We start from the raw sequence: 17,804 nt of genomic DNA, 5'->3' as shown, positions 1-17,804 counted from the left end.
GAAATTGGGATCTAATGTGGTTAAATAAATGAAAACAGGTCACACAGTACTGTGTGGCAGAACCAACCAGCAATCAGGTCTCTGACTCCTAAATCAATAATTTTCAAATTATGCCAATGAACATCAATAATTAAAATAAGGAAAAGATTTTCTCTCTTAGGACCTATAATATTCAAATGGGCATCCATGGTCTCTCACTATGGTCTCACTGCTTCATTGATTTGGCTTTTCTCACAAACAGCTGAAGTAGGCTTAGTTCATTCATTTATTCTCTAATTTACTTCATAAATATGTAGATAGACTAAAGGATTGATTATCTGCATAAACAATCAGGGAAATCCATCCATATAAATTTATGAATTTTATTGACTTATAAATGTGACATATTGATTAAAGTGGTCAATTTATTTGTCCATCTAGACAGTCTAAAGCAAAAATATGGATATAAGAGTACTATAATAGAATTGGAGTTTTATATTAAGCTCCTAAATCAGTTGTTACATTTCTACAATAATAAAAAGAACTTTTGATTTGTACAGTTATTTCTGTTGCATTGGATATAATAATCACCCTGATGAATATTCAACTTTGAAAATAGAAGCAACTATAAAAATAATGAAAATGCAAACATGGCAGTACTTTGCCTCTCTTTTTATGGAGAATACGTTATAGTGCTGCTGCTTTTGATAAGAAACAGTCTGTTCTATGGTCATGATGTGGCTCTCTGCTACACAAGCAGCTAAGAGCATCCAAATGACATAATGGGAATAAAATTACGGCTCTCAGAGAGTCTGCTCCATCACTAGTCATATCTGAATTGTCCCAATTGAAGAAGTAATATGAGCACTTTTTTTGGTGATTTAAATACATGTGTTTTCTACTCATCTCTAAACAATAATGGTTTCGATTTGTTCCTTAATTCAGTATTTCTTGTACAGTTTTTAGTGGTATATTGACTTACATTAGTAAAAGAAAAGTATGAAAAAAAAAAAAGAAACTTTTCTTTGCCTGAAAAATACTAGAATATCATAAACAACTGCCTGTATCCAGGCAGGACTATGTAAGCATTTTTGGGAAGCAGGAAAACAAAACAAATCAAAGACTTTAACATATGAAAAACAAATCTGGTGCTTCAAAGTAAAATTTGTTTTTATTCCTCAAGCTTTTATATCTCTGGGCATATATGCTTAAGAATGTAGAAACGTAAAGGAAAATATGATAGATTTTCAAATATAAAAAAGAAGTTATATTATTTGTATAAAATATGCTGAAAAATTGACATTTCCAGCCACGTACTTTTGATTCTAGACTTAAAGGTAAAGGAATGAATTTGCTAAAGCAAGGGCTCTAAATTGATTATACATAACTTAGGAACCAATTATTTAAAAAAATACATTAAAGCAATGAATGTGGTACATACATACACATACTACAATGCCAGCAAAAATAGCCTTGTCAAAGACCATAGTAACAATTTCAAATCTGACAAGTTTGGCCCTGTTAATAGTGGAACAAACTAGGTCAGATTCTTTAATAACTCTAGGCCTAGGTTAATAGGAATGATAATTATAATACCTACATCTTAGAGTTGTTGAGAAGTTTATGTAAAATAAAATAATGGTTACATGATATTCAATAGGTAGAACTGTTTTAAGAAAAATTGCTTATAACTGTCAGTCATCATGCATAAAAGCTGTTAATGATATGTAAACAATGGAAAATTCAACATGTAAATTAACATTTCTGCAAAGAGAACAATTGGAAAAACAAATTTAAGTTTTTTGAGATTTAACCAAAGACTTCCTTGACGCTTGTATTAAAAAGAGAACAGTGACTAAAACTTTTGGCACACTGGGGAACTAACATACCTATTAAAAATCCTTGGAGATTTGTGAAAAGAAAATATTTTCTGCTGTTTTCAATGAGTATATTCCTCACTCTAACAGTTTTAAAAATAACCTGTAAATGTTAAGCAGGAACAGTTTAGTACATTCAGCCATTCAGTCATTTTTCCATTCAACAGATATTTTCAACTGCCTACTATGTGTCAGAAAATGTGCTAGACTCAAGATGAAAAACATATGGTCCCAGCCTCAGGGACATTCTGATGTTCTCACAAAACATTGGCAGGATAAAGTCTCAAAAGCTCCTGCTCTTTTATATCCACACCAAGCATCGAATGTTTTACAATAGCCATAGAAGTTATAACTTCTATATTTATTGATTCACTGACCAAATGCTAAAGCTAAACAACCTGGAAAAAAACTGTTCACTTCTGAGGAGATCATAAGGAGGACCTATTTGGGGACCTAGTTATTATTCTTTCAAATAAAAATTTCTTGAATTTATACTTTAATAAGTCCAAACCTTAGGTAGTCAGAGCAGAAACACCACACTGTGTAATAGCAATTTAAGTAAAATGTGCTAGTCATCTCACACATGCGAAAAGTTAGCTAGCATATTTTGCTGATGTGTTAATTTTTTTTTTTTAATTCCACAAGAAAGTCTTTGTTTAACAAATTTTAAGAAACAGCCAATTTGAAAAATGTTATCTTGCTATTTCTGTCGTTATATTTAAGAAATATTTCCATGGTCTATAATATAAAAACTAATTTTAAGATGATTTTAAAATCATCTTGAAAATTTCCTAAAGTAAATTTGGCTATATATCTAATACTATGTGTTTGACATATCCATAAGATCAAAATTCTCTTAAGTTCTATGATCAGTTGCAAATATAAAAAAGGCAGGGCTTCCCTGGTGGCGCAGTGATTGGGGGTCCGCCTGCCAATGGGGGAGGCGTGGGTTCGTGCCCCGGTCCGGGAGGATCCCGCGTGCCGCGGAGCGGCTGGGCCCGTGGGCCACAGTCGCTGGGCCAGTGCGTCCGGAGCCTGTGCTCCGCGGCGGGAGAGGCCGCGGCGGTGAGAGGCCCGCGTATCGCAAAAAAAAAAAAAAAAAAGCAATTACTGTTTTGACATCAGATTTTTACTTTTTCTTAGCAATGCTTCAGTCACTTGAAAGTCCATGGTGTTGAACAACAAAATACATGAAATATTTCTAACTTTTAAAGATGTCCCCCGACCCCAGCCTTTCTGGAATATCTTCATGAGGTCACTGAGGGTAAAACATTAATTTAGGAAAAAGAAATTCTAAAATGTAATTTGACTCATTTTTTTTTTCCTTCTAGAAACTCCTGCAAACAAGGTAAACTTAAAAGGAAAATTATATTTTAAAATACAATAATCATAATAACATTTTCCTATTATATGCATATATATACATATATTTCTGTCCAAATGATTCTCATATATTGTACATGGGAAATTATGAATAGGCGTGTCCATTGCCAAAAGAGGTTATGATTATATATTCCTACATGCTCTAAGGCATTGAGTTTAGCATAAACAAAGTTCATAGACCTGAAAACTTGAAAATTACATAATGACTCATATCAAGCAATTTTGAATATGTTGGTTCTATTATGAGTTATCCTAAGGCCACTGAATCTTTACAGATAGTTCTTCCTAAATCTAATATAGAGAGGAAGAACAATATTGCAGATAAGGACCAGGCAAGCTGAACAGGCTGACTTCAAATCCTGATTCTACCATTTACTGGCTTTGTGACCTTCTCTGGGTCAGAATCCCCATCTATATTTGGGGATGACTCCTTATTCCCCTTCAAAAAAGTATCTTCCTCATAGGGGTATCATGAAGATTAAATGAGTTAATACACAAAGAAGCACTTAGAGTAACAGCTCAATAAGAATTAACACTTATTTTTTAATGCTCATGGATCCACCACTATAAAAATTACCTTTGGGTTCTAGAAAATAAAATGGGTAAATCTAAAAGAACACTCAGTGCTATGAATGTTTCCTATAAATTGCTCAAAGCTATGAGTGCTTCCTATAAAAATAATTTGTTATCAAATCATCTCTAGATAGACTTACCTGATGCCAAAGCCCAGAAAAAAAGAGAATAACTTTGAAAAAAAATAAAACCCCAAAATTTCATTAGACTTTCAAATATTCCCAAATATCTAGACCCAGATATTCCTGTAACTGTGAAATCAAGCCAGGCAGATATTATTATCACCTTCAGGTGATTATATGACATTAAATGCTAGGCATTTAAATGTTGGGATATGATATTTTTTATCATGCTTTTCAAGAAAGGAATTAAAGTGGTTATTAATTAATCACAAGACTAATTTGAGTCTGGGAATGCCAGAAGAGAAGTTGGCTGGCAGACCCAGCCAGTTCAAAGAGAACAGACTGTGATTACGTTCTCTCAACTTCCCGGTCAAGATCAAACTTTATAACATGTTTTGAAGAGTAAATGAGACTGTTCCATAAGGCCAGCACAAGGAGAAAGAAAGTCATTTCCTTTTTAATTTATTCCAACTGACATGAGTCTTGGGTCAGTTTCTGAATAATTTTTGTATGTTTAATTAGCAAAAATGCAAGTGGAACTTTTGTTTTCCAACTCATGCAGACATATGTCTTCCAGGTTCTTTACCTTAAAAATAAGTTATGAGAAGTTGTCTTGAAAGGTCCTATTAATATAGGCTCTAGTCACACCTAGTGTCAGAGGGACTTCACATGGAAAAAAATGAAAGAAAATGTCAAAAGCAAGTGTGTTGCATTCAGAATAGCACACGTAGCTATCTTCAGATTTTCCTAAATATAAAGAAATAGGAATCCCTGCTAAACCTCAAGTGATTTCAGGAAAAATATAAATCTTGCTGTCCAAACAGACCAGAATTTAGATAATTCAGAAAACTGTTATAGTGGAGCCAACACTGTTCTAGAATTTTACATTTTGTTATTTAATATATATGTTGAGAATTTAGCTAAGCTACCCCATGGTATTGTTGCCTCTGCATCCATTTTGTTTTGTTAAGTAGCCTATGGGGGTATTAAACTGACACTAGCCCCTCATGAAAGTGCCCCAAATAACAGTCCGCAGAGTCACAAGCAAATTAAGTTTCTGATAATACTTCCCCAACAGCTCTTTTGATCAACAATCTTTCCCACCTCTCACTGCCTTCTCCGTGTGCTCCCTTTAGATAAGACCCCTGTAGAGCTTACCAAAACCCCATGCTTTTGCATTGAATTAACCAATCTTGCCTTAGCCTGGGAACCCCAAAGCACTTCTCCCAGGAACCCTAATAAAAGCATGTGCTCCAGAGCCTGCCTCTTTCTCTGCCTGCACTCTGTCTTGATCTCTCTATGTAACTTTTTTTAATTTAATTTTTTTAAATGGAAGTATAGTTGATTTACAATGGTGTGTTAGTTTCCGATGTACAGCAAACTGATTCAGTTATATATATATATATATATATATACACACACACATATATATATATTCTTTTTCAGATTCTTTTCCCTTATACATTATTACAAGATATTACGTATAGTTCCCTGTGCTATACAGTAGGTCATCGTTTACCTATTTTATATATAGGTAGTGTGTTCATGTTAATCTCAAGCTCTTAATTTATCCTTCCCACCCTCTACTTTCCCCTTTCGTAAGCATAAATTTGTTTTCTATGTCTGTTGGTCTATTTCTGTTTTGTATATAAGTTCATTTGTATCATTTTTTTTTAGATTTTACATATAACCTGTATCATATATTTATCTTTCTCTCTCTAACTTACTTCACTTAGTATGATAATCTCTAGGTCCATCCATATTACTGCAAATGGTATTATTTCATCCTTTTTTATGGCTGAGTAGTATTCCATTTTGTATATATACCACATGTTTATTCATTCAGCTGCCAATGGACATTTAGGTTGCTTCCATGTCTTGGCTGTTGTAAATAGTTCTGCAATAGCATATAATCCTGCAATCCCACTCCTGGGCATATATCTGGAGAAATCCATGTAACTTCTTGAGAGTGCCATGTACTTCCCCCAGGACCTGTGAGTAATAATCTTCTCTAGGTCAACTTTCTTGTGGTCTGTAGTTGAACCATAACTCACCATTCAGTACCCTGTGCTCCACTTAACAAATGTTAATTTAACAAAGATATAACAATATCACAGTAAAAGTTTGGCTATTTAAATATCTTAGATAAAGCATTTTTACATAGAAAATATTAATTTAAAAATATTAACTCATAACTACCATTAGGTCCCAATTATTATAAATCCTTAATCCCTAAATTAAGTACTTCCATGGCTATAGCAGATATTCTAAGTGATCTTATCTGTCCTATTAAAGTAGACCTAGTGAACGAACGTGAATAAAAAATGTACCACAGTTAGGGAAAATACTAGGATGATTTTATTGCTACTGTAGGTAAAATTGGTTGAGTAATTTGCTTGGAACTTAGAATTATCTATCAAAGAAGTCATCAGAAGCAGAGACCATACTGACTGGATTGACAGCTCAGGGCTACCAAAACAATGGTTTGCAAATTAATTCTCAAGCAGATACGACACAGCCTTTAAGTCAAATATGGGCATCATGCTTACAATTTTTTTCAGTGGGAATTTAAAAATAAAGATCAGTATGTCACAATGAGTGGTCATTGTATCTTTTATATAAGAGTTAAAAGATCCTAAAATCAGCATTGAGGTGAAAATAAACCATCTATAAATCCCCTTTTATAAGACAAACACCAATAGTGCATTAATTTTTGCTGTATTTCATAGATTCATGTCACTACACTCAATATATAATTAAATAATGTTTCTCTGACTGGATTTTAATTTATGGGTTCTAGAGTATACAACTGGGAAAATGTCATATTCTTATGACACCAATATCATTTTAGGTTTGGTTCAAATACTATACACACAAACATACACCCACACCAAATGCAACAAATCTACAGAGCTATCCAGTCACTTTAGGTTCGTTTGCTTATTATCACTGTTTTTGAGTAAATTTTGTCATGTTTAAAACGGATATTATGGCAGATTAAAGGTAGCCACAAACTCTTTGACTCTGCTTCCATGAAGAATTGGAGCCTATGAATCTGTGTGTGAACTGTGACCACTTTGATCAATAACATACAGCCACAATGATGCTGTGGGCAGGTGCTGGGTCTAGATCTTAGGAGGCTAGAAACATCTACCTACTGTTTCTTGGAACATTCTCTTGAGTAACCCTGAGCCACCACACAAGAATCCCGACAACCCTGAGCCTGCCATGCTAACTGGCACATATAGTCACCCTCCTTGGCAGCCCCTGGCCAACCTCAGCCTTTTAGTCATCCATACCAAGGCTCCAGATGTGTGAATGAAGACACCTTAGACCTTCCAGATGAGCCTGTCTTCTGCTGAACACCAAGGTGGCCTTAGTCGAAACCACACAGGACAGAATAGCCCAGCTGAGATCTTCCTGAATTCTTCATCCATAAGATCATAAGATATAATAACTCAAAAACTGGTTCCTAATATCTCCCACTGCTTCATTTAAATCATATTTTCTGTATAAGTGAAGTTAATAAAAACATTTTGTGAATCTCATCTATACATATATCCAAGTCATCTGACTTGGTTTCCTGTGATAGAACAGAATTCCTCGGTGTATATCTTACAATTTTCTGGCAGCTTTGGCTTCCCCTCAATTTCAGAATAATAAAAATATTAAATAATTCTGCAAAAAAAACCCCACCAGAATCAAAGATGGGGCGCTGCTTAAATGTCACCTCTTCAGAGAGGACTTCCCTGACCAACCTGTGTGTACATGCTTTACTGATCTCCTTACTCTGCTTAATTTTCTTGTTACATTTATCACTGCTGACATTACAAATGTCCACCTTCACTTTTGCGTATCACTTCCCTGAGTGTGCTGTGTTTTGTTTACTGCATATAACAGTGACTCTCACACAGTGCCTCAATAAATATTTGCTGAAGAGTTAAAACTTTGTCTTTAGATACTTGACCTGAAAATTACAAACTTTGTTTTTAGAAATAAAACTGTGTCACCCCAATATTTTAAGAGAAAGGTATTATGGCATTGTCTAATATAGACATATTCATTTCAATATAGAAATATTCAGTTCTCAATAAAGACTAATAAAATGCATTTATTACTGTTTTGGTTTTAAGGGATAATTACCTCAAATATTTACTTGATATTCACTTGTATAATCAAAAGCCATTTAAAAATTAACTTGCTTTTGAATGTCATATTAAATCTTATAGCTCTCTGTGGAGTTGATAATCAACCAAATTTTTTTCTTTTTCTTCCCTTGATTTAATTCACATGACAGTAAATTGTATGTGAAATACTAGCCTCCACACTTCATGTGATAATCTGTATAATTCATGATCCTGAGGGTGTCAAGACATTTATTTTAGCACATGTAAGTTTATAATGGCATTGAAACATTATGTTGATAAAATCAATCATCCTATTTGACAAAGGGTGGAAAAAAAGTCTAGAAGGCCTTTAAGTAAAAGTGAAGTTGACTTTAAAATGGCAAAACATTTGGTTTAAATGAACATGCTATTATCAATCTATTCAAAAAATCTCAGTGTGGTACCATTTCCCTATTAAAGCTTTATGCAGAAGGGGTGGAGCTATTTTGTATGCTTTTCCTTTGTTCTTCCACCACTTTCTCTTTCCCATGTTTACATTACAAGAGGAAAGTTAAGAAAATAAAAGAAGAAGCCAACTGAGAAAGGCCACATAGAAGATTTGAAGCTTCAGGAGTGGGAGCAAGGAGCACAAATCCTCCAGGCATGTCGCTTGCATGGCTAACAATACATTTCACTTTAAAATTCAGTTAAACTGCATGAGAAGCTACATCATCATTTTCCTGAATTCATCTCTCTTTCCCATGCAACAGATGACTGTTCTTCTTATCAACCACTCTCATAATGGGCAATAAACAACCAACAACCTCAGCAACGTGTATTATTAAGATTCGTCCTTTTTTAGGCCAGCTGTCCCTGCAATTATATTTTACAAATACGATTCTACACAGCCCTCTCAGTTGAACACAATAATGTAATTTTACTGAATGACTCTGCAGAAGGCCTAATTATTTCTTGAAGCAGGGCTCCTGATGTTATTTTGCATTTAATTCACGACCACATGCTGAAGGTTATTATCTGTGCAGCAACCAATTGAAATGTTTCCTAAAGTATTTCACATACTTTTTAACCTGTGACTTTAAAAAACAATTGTACTTTGCTTTGCTTCTCAAACACACCTGAAGGACTCAGAGATAATAGGGAATTAAATTATAAAGCTTATATACATTGAATTAAATCCATTCTTAATTCAAAAATATGTACTAATTCTAGTGTTATTGAAAGTATACTTTGGTCAGCCAATCAGTTATCCATATATTTTATTTTAATAACAAAACAAACTTGTGAATCTGTTTCAGTGACTGGGAAGGATGTTATTCATTCATGGAGTCCTTTCAGAAAGCATCACTTAAAAATGATCTTCTCTTCTTGAAATACCTAGAGCCTGTTTAGATTTCCTTGTGATATTCATCATGATACTGCTTAAATTGTGGTAACTTTTTTTTTTTTACAAAGACATATATATGCATATATCCTTATCTTCCATTTAAAAGTACATTGATATGAAAAAATACCACAATAAATAGTTAATATAAAGCAATTGCTTACATAGTACTAGTACCTCATCCTTTTTGTATGTTATCTCCCTAAATCTTCACAGTGTTCCTGGGTAAAAACCCCATTGAACAGGTAAGAATTTCAAAAATGGGAAAAATTTAGTAGCTTACAAAAGGATAAACAGGCACTAAATGGAGAACACAGGATTCTAGTCAAGAATCTGCTGTCACAGATCTAACTCATAACAGTACATGCTGACACATATTTAGATTACATTTTCAGTTGCAGAGATATCATGTGTGTGTATGTGTTTGTGTAATTGTCAAGATGTGTAGATTTCTTTGGAAGGAGTATAAGGTTAACATTAAAGTTTCCCACATGGACATTGGGTCTTTAAAAACTGACAAATACTACAGCAGTACTATTAACAAAGTACTAGTATTTTAAATTCTAGAATAGAGGCTGTAATAAAATTTGTCTTTACTATATGACTTTACTTGGGGGAATTAAATGTAGTGCTTTATGGCAATAAAAATGATTCACTCTCTGATATAGTACATAGTTACATTTGAGGGAAAAAAGTATCCTGCTGAAGACTGAAGATGAAAATAACATTTAGAGCTATAAAAAAAGAAAAAAATGAAGTTACAAATAATAATAGTAAACTTAAAATATAAACATGATTTGTTAAAAAACAAACAAACAAACAAAAAGGATCTATTTCACTTTTCCAATAGTTCTGGCAGCCCAGTAAACCATCTCTACAATCTAGGCTTATTCTTGGTCACAGAGTTTCATTTGTTGAAATGACATTAAAATATACCTACAAACCCCACGAATTCTACCACGAAGGCTGGTCGGTAAAAATAGCTAGCTATTAGTGAGCACTGCCTGCAAGAATATATTTATTTATATTACCTAGGAAACATTTAATTCACACTGAAAATGAGTTGTGACAAGTGTAATTCCAAACCAGAAGACAGAAAAAATACCTATGTTAATGAAATTCACAGAGAAAGCATTCTCGTGTTCCAGAGAAATATCCTGAGTCATTTTCTTAGTTTCCAAATGATGAAGGTCAAATAGTTGTGACTATAGTAATAATTCATACAGATATGTCATTTAATTTTTTTAACTTATCAGTAAGAAACTTAGGAAACATGATTACTTAATTAATAGTTCCTGTGCTAAAGTATTAACGGAACTAAATAATACTCTTCTAATGAAAATTACAATAACAGTGTAAAAATATATCCTGAGGTCTATTCTGCAAAATGAGAGTCAAAAGACAGGATATGTGATTTCAAAAAACATGTTCAGATGCAGTGCTATTAATGACATGATTAATATAGTTCTTTTATACTTTATATCCAGGTGGATAAAATGATTTGTACAATTGATGAAATCATAAAATCATGAATATTGAAGATGTGCTTTATCAAAAGAGATACCATTAAACATTAGATGCTGCATGTGTAGGAAGAGGCATCCTGTGAATAAAATAACTGTCATTTTAGGTCTTCATACATTCAAAGAGTATTTCCTAAGTATTTTTAACTATTAGGGAGAGATAAATCAAATTCACATATAAAATTTTCTAACGCCCAGAAGCAATATATAATTTAGGATTAGGGCACAGAGTGATTCTAGGTGTAAGAGATTGATATCTTGTCTATTCCACAGTAATAAAGAAATCATAAAATGGTCTTTTAAGTTGTTTGTACGGCTTTACAGTGAATGGATTTTTCAGATGATATTTTCCCAAATACTAATTGTATAGTAACAGATTATTATTTTTTTTTTTGTGGTACTGTTTTGTTTTTTGTGGTACACGGTCCTCTCACTGTCGTGGCCTCTCCTGTTGCGGAGCACAGGCTCCGGATGCGCAGGCTCAGCAGCCATGGCTCACGGGCCCAGCCGCTCCGTGGCATGTGGGATCTTCCCGGACTGGGGCACAAACCCGTGTCCCCTGCATCGACAGGCGGACTCTCAACCACTGTGCTGCCAGGGAAGCCCAGTAACAGATTATTAATTGGAATGAAAATATTGCATTTCTACAAGAGTTGTTGTTATATATCAGTTCTCAACCATCAGTCTGTTGTAAAGATTTTGTTACATATTAAAAACTTTAGTCAATGAAGTAATTGGTGTAATACACTTAGAATAAAAGAAAATATTTGAGTAATCACTAGGTTAAATTGAAGGGGAAACATTAAACCTAGCAACTAAAAATTGAGAATACACCTTCATATAAAGGGTTCATGAAAAATTCTTCAAAAAATGTGAACTTTGATCACATCACAAATAAAACGTCAGTGTATTTCTCAAAGAAGAAGTTTTAGTTTCCATTTTTAATTAAATCATCAAAGTTAGATGTTAAAAAAAACACCTCAAGTTGAAAATAAACACAGAAAAGGAACAAAGCAAAGCAAATCTCTGCTAGAAAGTACTGTATAAAATAGAAAATTATGATGACTGATTATTTAGCAGCCAACATCATGGTAAGCTGTATATGTCCAAAACTCTCTTCAGAGGTACAAGCATAGTTTTGAAAATTTTCATATTTATAAATAGAGAATGAAAATAAATAAGTATTCATATTAATAGGCCATAAAAAGAAGAGCAAAGTATACTAAAAAGAGATAGGAAAGAAATTCCAACACAACCGAGGCAAAAAATAATTGTCCAAGAAAAGTAGAATTAAGTTTTTAAAAGGCTTTTTTTGGACAAATGGAATATATGAAAACTCTTCCAGTCAAATCTGAATTTATATCCATCATGAAATATTGATTTATAAGATATATTATAATCTTTCAAATATCTTCAGCTCTGCTGCTAGCCAACAGTCAGCAGCAAAAGCCAAGTAAATGGTGCCACTTTGGAAGTAATTTTTCCAGTCAAAGTTGCTTTGTATGATGGATGTTGAAGCAGGAAAAGATATTCCCATCAAACTCTACCTGAATTGCAGACGTATGAGTGAAAAATTAGCTGCTGTTTTTGAAGCCACTGAATTTTGTGGAATGAATTGCTTTATAGCAATAGCTTCTTCACTAAAATAATTTATTCCTTTGCAATTTCTTTTGTGCTTTTAGATACCTTTCTTCTTTCAATTGTTTCTCAATTTTGATCCTCAAATTCAATAATTATTGAAATAGTATATATAATAAGTAAAAACATTTAAAACACTCCAACAATAGGGAAATATTTAAACCTATTGTTCTTGTATTTATTTATGGATGGTCAGGCCACTCAAGATGGCTGTTCTCTTGCTCTCTGTACATCTTCTGCTCCACCAGACCCTGCTTCACTTACGCCCTACTCACATGACTATCCAATCCTCTTAATCGTTAGGCTTAATTAGTAACTGCCAACATGCTTGCCCCCTGCCCCAGCCACTGGTTTCTCAGGTAACTGATAAGCCAACCTGAGGTCAATTCCCTCTATAAATGGTAGCCTCTTTCTCCCCCCAGTAAGCTTGCTATCGTGTCCTGCCTGTCGTCCTGCCGTCCTGCCGTCCTGCTGTCCTGCCTGCCTGCCTGCCATACATAATGGGCTGTTGCTCTCGGACCTTTTGCTTCAGACAGGTAGGATTCCCTATCCAATAAATCACTGATGTCTCTGTCGCTGTCTCCCATCTCGAGGATGGGCTTACAGGTCTGTGGGGTGCAGCCCAACAATTTACAGACATTAAAACGTTTACAATGATATTTGATAACACAGAAAAGGCTTATGACAATGTTCAATGAGAACAATTGGATAAAAATCTCTTTTTTTTTTTTTTTTTTGCTTTCTTTGCCACTTCATGGTCTAGCCAATAACCACCTAAATCCACAATTTCTCCTACTCTTTTCCTGCGCCCAATCAGCTGAACATGAGCAGAGAAAACAACCACCCTGATTGTTCTCACCTGAAATTCATGAACATTAGCCTTGATCCTTCCAGACCTATTCCCTCCCATCCCTACTCCATTTCCTCAGTCGTCAAAAGGGATCATTGAAGACTGTCACTAATCATGACTAACCTCACCTGCCCTCACATATTCTGCCCTTCTGCCTATTTCCAGAACTCACTTTTTCATAGATCTGACTAAAGGATGTCCCATTTCCTTTCTTTCTCGTGAGCATCACAATTCCCCCCTCTTTCTTACACCACATTTTTGCTTCCCTTTAGCTAACTTCAATTACTATTCAAACCATATATTATTTTTCTCATTTTAAAAGAAAAACTTATTTTGAACCCTTTCCCACCTTCTCCTGAAGTACCACTCATTTTTTTTTCTTTTTTTAACTCTCCTTTCAGCAGAACTCCAGGAAAGGGTGGCCTATACACACTCACTCTAATTCTTCTCACATTCTCCCTTCATTCCACTGGGGCCAAGCTTTCCTCCATAATACTCCATGGAAACTGTTCTCATCAAGATCACCTATGTCCTCCTCACCTTAGATCCAACAGTCACTTCTTACTTATTCTCATACTTGCACTAGCAGCACTATCAGAGCCAAAACTCTCTCCTACTATATTAAACTTGTTTTTTTTTTTTTTTTTTTTTGTGGCCTCTCCCGTTGTGGAGCACAGGCTCTGGACGCGCAGGCTCAGCGGCCACGGCTCACGGGCCCAGCCGCTCCGCGGCACGTGGGATGTTTCCAGACCGGGGCATGAACCCGTGTCCCCTGCATCAGCAGGCGGACTCCCAACCACTGCGCCACCAGGGAAGCCCCTATTAAACTTCTTTTATTTGGCTTCTAGACACCTCATTCCCTTGCTCTCCATCCTCCCTCACTGGTTGCGCCTTCTCTGTCACATTTTCTGGTTCTTCTTTTCTCCTCACCCTCTTAAGTGCTTCAGGGATCTGTCCTTGGCCTCTTCTCTACCCATTATAATGTGTTTGTTGCTTTATCTGGCCTTATGGTTTTAAATGCCTTCTACTCCCAAATGTTATATATCTGGACCAGACTTGTCTTTTGAACTGCACAGCTCTACATCCAACTCCCTGGTCAACTTTTCCATTTGAGTGTTTAATGCACATCTCAAACTTAGCATGTCCAGATCTGGGTTCTCAGCCTTCTCTCCATCAACAAACTTTCCATTTCAGAATACAGAGTCATGGGTGGTTTATTCTGTTGCTCTGGCACAGAGTGGTTGTTCAATACATATTTGCTAAATTAAAGAATAAATGCATACATGAATCAAATTTTCAGGCACAAATACATATAAACAAATAACAAATGAAAAATGCAAGACATCAATATCTGAATAGTAGTGACCTATAGTGGTGGAGGGATTACAAATGCGACTATTTGTTTTATTTATTTAAATTTTCCATAATGGTTATGTTCAACTCTTATAGCTAGAGAAAGTATTGAAAGTACAACCATTCTAGATTTTAAGACACATAAAGAAAAAGACTGGATAAGTAAATTAATGAAAATACTGCTTTAGCAGAACTAAATAATTAGAATTTATGATTATGTTTATAGGGTCATCAAGTAAAGTTTCTTTTTGCTCTACTAAAAAGAAAAAAGGCATTTCAATGAAAAGTAATGATATTAAATAAATTTAGTGGACATTTTCTCATATTTATGAAAAATAGAGAAAAGGAATTTTGCCTTTTTATTTTTAAATTCTATTTATTTATTTATTTATTTATGGCTGTGTTGGCTCTTCGTTTCTGTGCGAGGGCTTTCTCTAGTTGCGGCAAGTGGGGGCCACTCTTCATCACGGTGCAGGGGCCTCTCACTATCGCGGCCTCTCTTGTTGCAGAGCACAGGCTCCAGACGTGCAGGCTCAGTAATTGTGGCTCACAGGGCTAGTTGCTCCGTGGCATGTGGGATTTTCCCAGACCAGGGCTCGAACCCGTGTCCCCTGCATTGGCAGGCAGATTCTCAACCACTGTGCCACCAGGGAAGCCTGGAATTCTGCCTTTTTAATTGCTATGTCAGATATAAGGAAGTGTCTGGCACCTGTAATAAGTATTTTCCATAACTTAACACGCTATTTTAATTTTATTAGGTGAATTTTTTTTTGAGTAATTGATGCTCAACATTTGTATCAATTTCTTATTTTATATCCCCTAGGGCCTCTCCATACCAATAGTTGATTAACAATAATTCAAATGATCAAACTAAGTTTCTGTTAAATTGATATATAATTCAGATATTTGATCAAATCCTTCCACCAAATTACTGTTGCAAAATGAAATACATTTTTTTCAAGTTAAAAATCTAAGCATTTTAACTAAGGGTCAGACAATGTAGTCAGCTTTTATTTCCTTCTGAGTTGTATCTACTTTTTATTTGTGCTCATGGAATTATCCAGTGGATACTTGGAGCTGATGGGGCTAAAGGACTCTAATATTATAGTCTAGGCTATGCTAAAAAGAACTCTTTGTGTTTTAAAAACCACATGTGTCATCTACATTCCTCATGAAAATGATCACTGAAAAGTTCTTATGAAAATAGAACTGATAACAAGTACTCATACATGTCCAAATACGGATTAAAGTCTATATGACTTTTCCTTCTTTCTTAACAAGGGCTCAGGGCTTCATGTTCTTTAATGAATAATGATGTACAATTTGTATACACACCCATAGAACTGAATGTTTGTTATGAGCATAGTGGTTATGAGCTTAGGCTCTGGTTTTAGGCAAACTCTGTGACCTTAGATTATTGAAAGCTGTGACTCAGCCTCCTCTTTGTAAAATAGACATTAAAATAGCACTTAACTCATTATTGCTATTTTGAGGATTAAATAAAAGAATATACATAAAGTTTTTGGAACATTTCCTGAGTCATGTTCCTAGAAACTATGACATACAGCAATGGACATATACCTACGTTGGGATACATTTCTTTTTCTCTATATGTGTATTGTATTGGTTTGCCAGGACTGCCACAACAAAATACCAGACAACAGAAATTTATTTTCCCACAGTTCTGTGGCTGGAAGCCCAATACTGAGGTGTCAGCTTCTCCTGAGGCTTTTCTCCTTGGCTTCAGGTGGCCACCATCTGGCCGTGTCCTCACATGCTCTTTCCTCTGTGTGCAGACATCTCTGGCATCTCTTTTGAGTGTCCAAATTGCTTCTTCCTATAAGGACACAAGTCATATTGGATTAGGACCCACCCTAAAAGCCCCATTTTAACTTAATCTCCTCTTTAGAGGCCCTATCTGCAAACGCAGTCCTATCCTAAGGAACTGCGAGTTAGAACTTCAACATATGAATTTTGGGGGACACAGTTCAGCCCGTAACACTTGTGTACAAATTTCACAGTTCTCTAGACACTGTCCCCCATTATGCCAATCCCTATATTGTTTAATTATTACAATAGTCCTATGAAAGATGTATCATTTATTTATTTATGAAGATTCCAAGGCTGAAATAAAGGTTATCTTACTCAGAGGAACTAAAATGATGACAAGTTTAGAATCCAGGTTTTAAACAATGTCTGATTCAAAGGCTAAGTTTTTCCCACCACATTGTGATTTATCCTAAATTGATCAATTGTCATTGGTCAACTCACTTGCCAGATAAACCTTTCAAAGGACCACTTTTTTGTAGATGTTGTTTTAAATTTTTGTTTGCTTTTTAATCATCTCCATTGGCCAAGCCGTTTTATCAGTTTGTAAATAGATGTATCCTTGTAGAATTTCATTTTTGTTTTATTGGAGTGATTGCCTTTTTAAATTTTGAATTTATCAATGATTGTCAAAGTAAGAATCAATTAAGCTTTCTTACAACTTTTGCCATGTCTTCACTAGACTCACTGGAACGAGGATTGGGCCATTTTTGCCTATGTGGCCAATTTGGATGATGGTAAAATGAGATTAAGATTGTCAGGAATTCCTGGAAAATGAGAATAACTCATACGGGTTTATTGAAGATAAGGCTGAACAAGGCACAGAATTTTGGGTCCCTTTGCCCTATCTTTATCACTGCTATCTTCTATTTGTCCACATTCCTAAAGTAGACTAATAAATGGAATTAACAGTATGGCTTTTTTAAAAAGGGTTTATTTTGGGGATAAAAAGAGGACTAAGAAATTAGACCAATTTTTTTTCTAAGTGGATTGTAAAAGTACCACTGATTTTCAAAACAACACTGATTTCAACAAATAAATGTTGTCATCTCAACTGACTCATTTTGTTAAAAGTGGTTTTATGTACCAATCTGTGGCCTACTCTAAATGGATGCTCTTGTCAAAGTGCAGATTTTGAAATTTTCTTTTCATGTTATTAAGCCTTTTTCCT

Source organism: Delphinapterus leucas, chromosome 4 (assembly GCF_059928025.1).
Source record: "Delphinapterus leucas isolate spDelLeu-1000000601 "Yukka" chromosome 4, BTC_Dleu_Yukka2, whole genome shotgun sequence".
In the NCBI taxonomy this organism is placed as follows: Eukaryota; Metazoa; Chordata; class Mammalia; order Artiodactyla; family Monodontidae; genus Delphinapterus; species Delphinapterus leucas.
Note: the sequence above shows the minus strand (reverse complement) of the source record.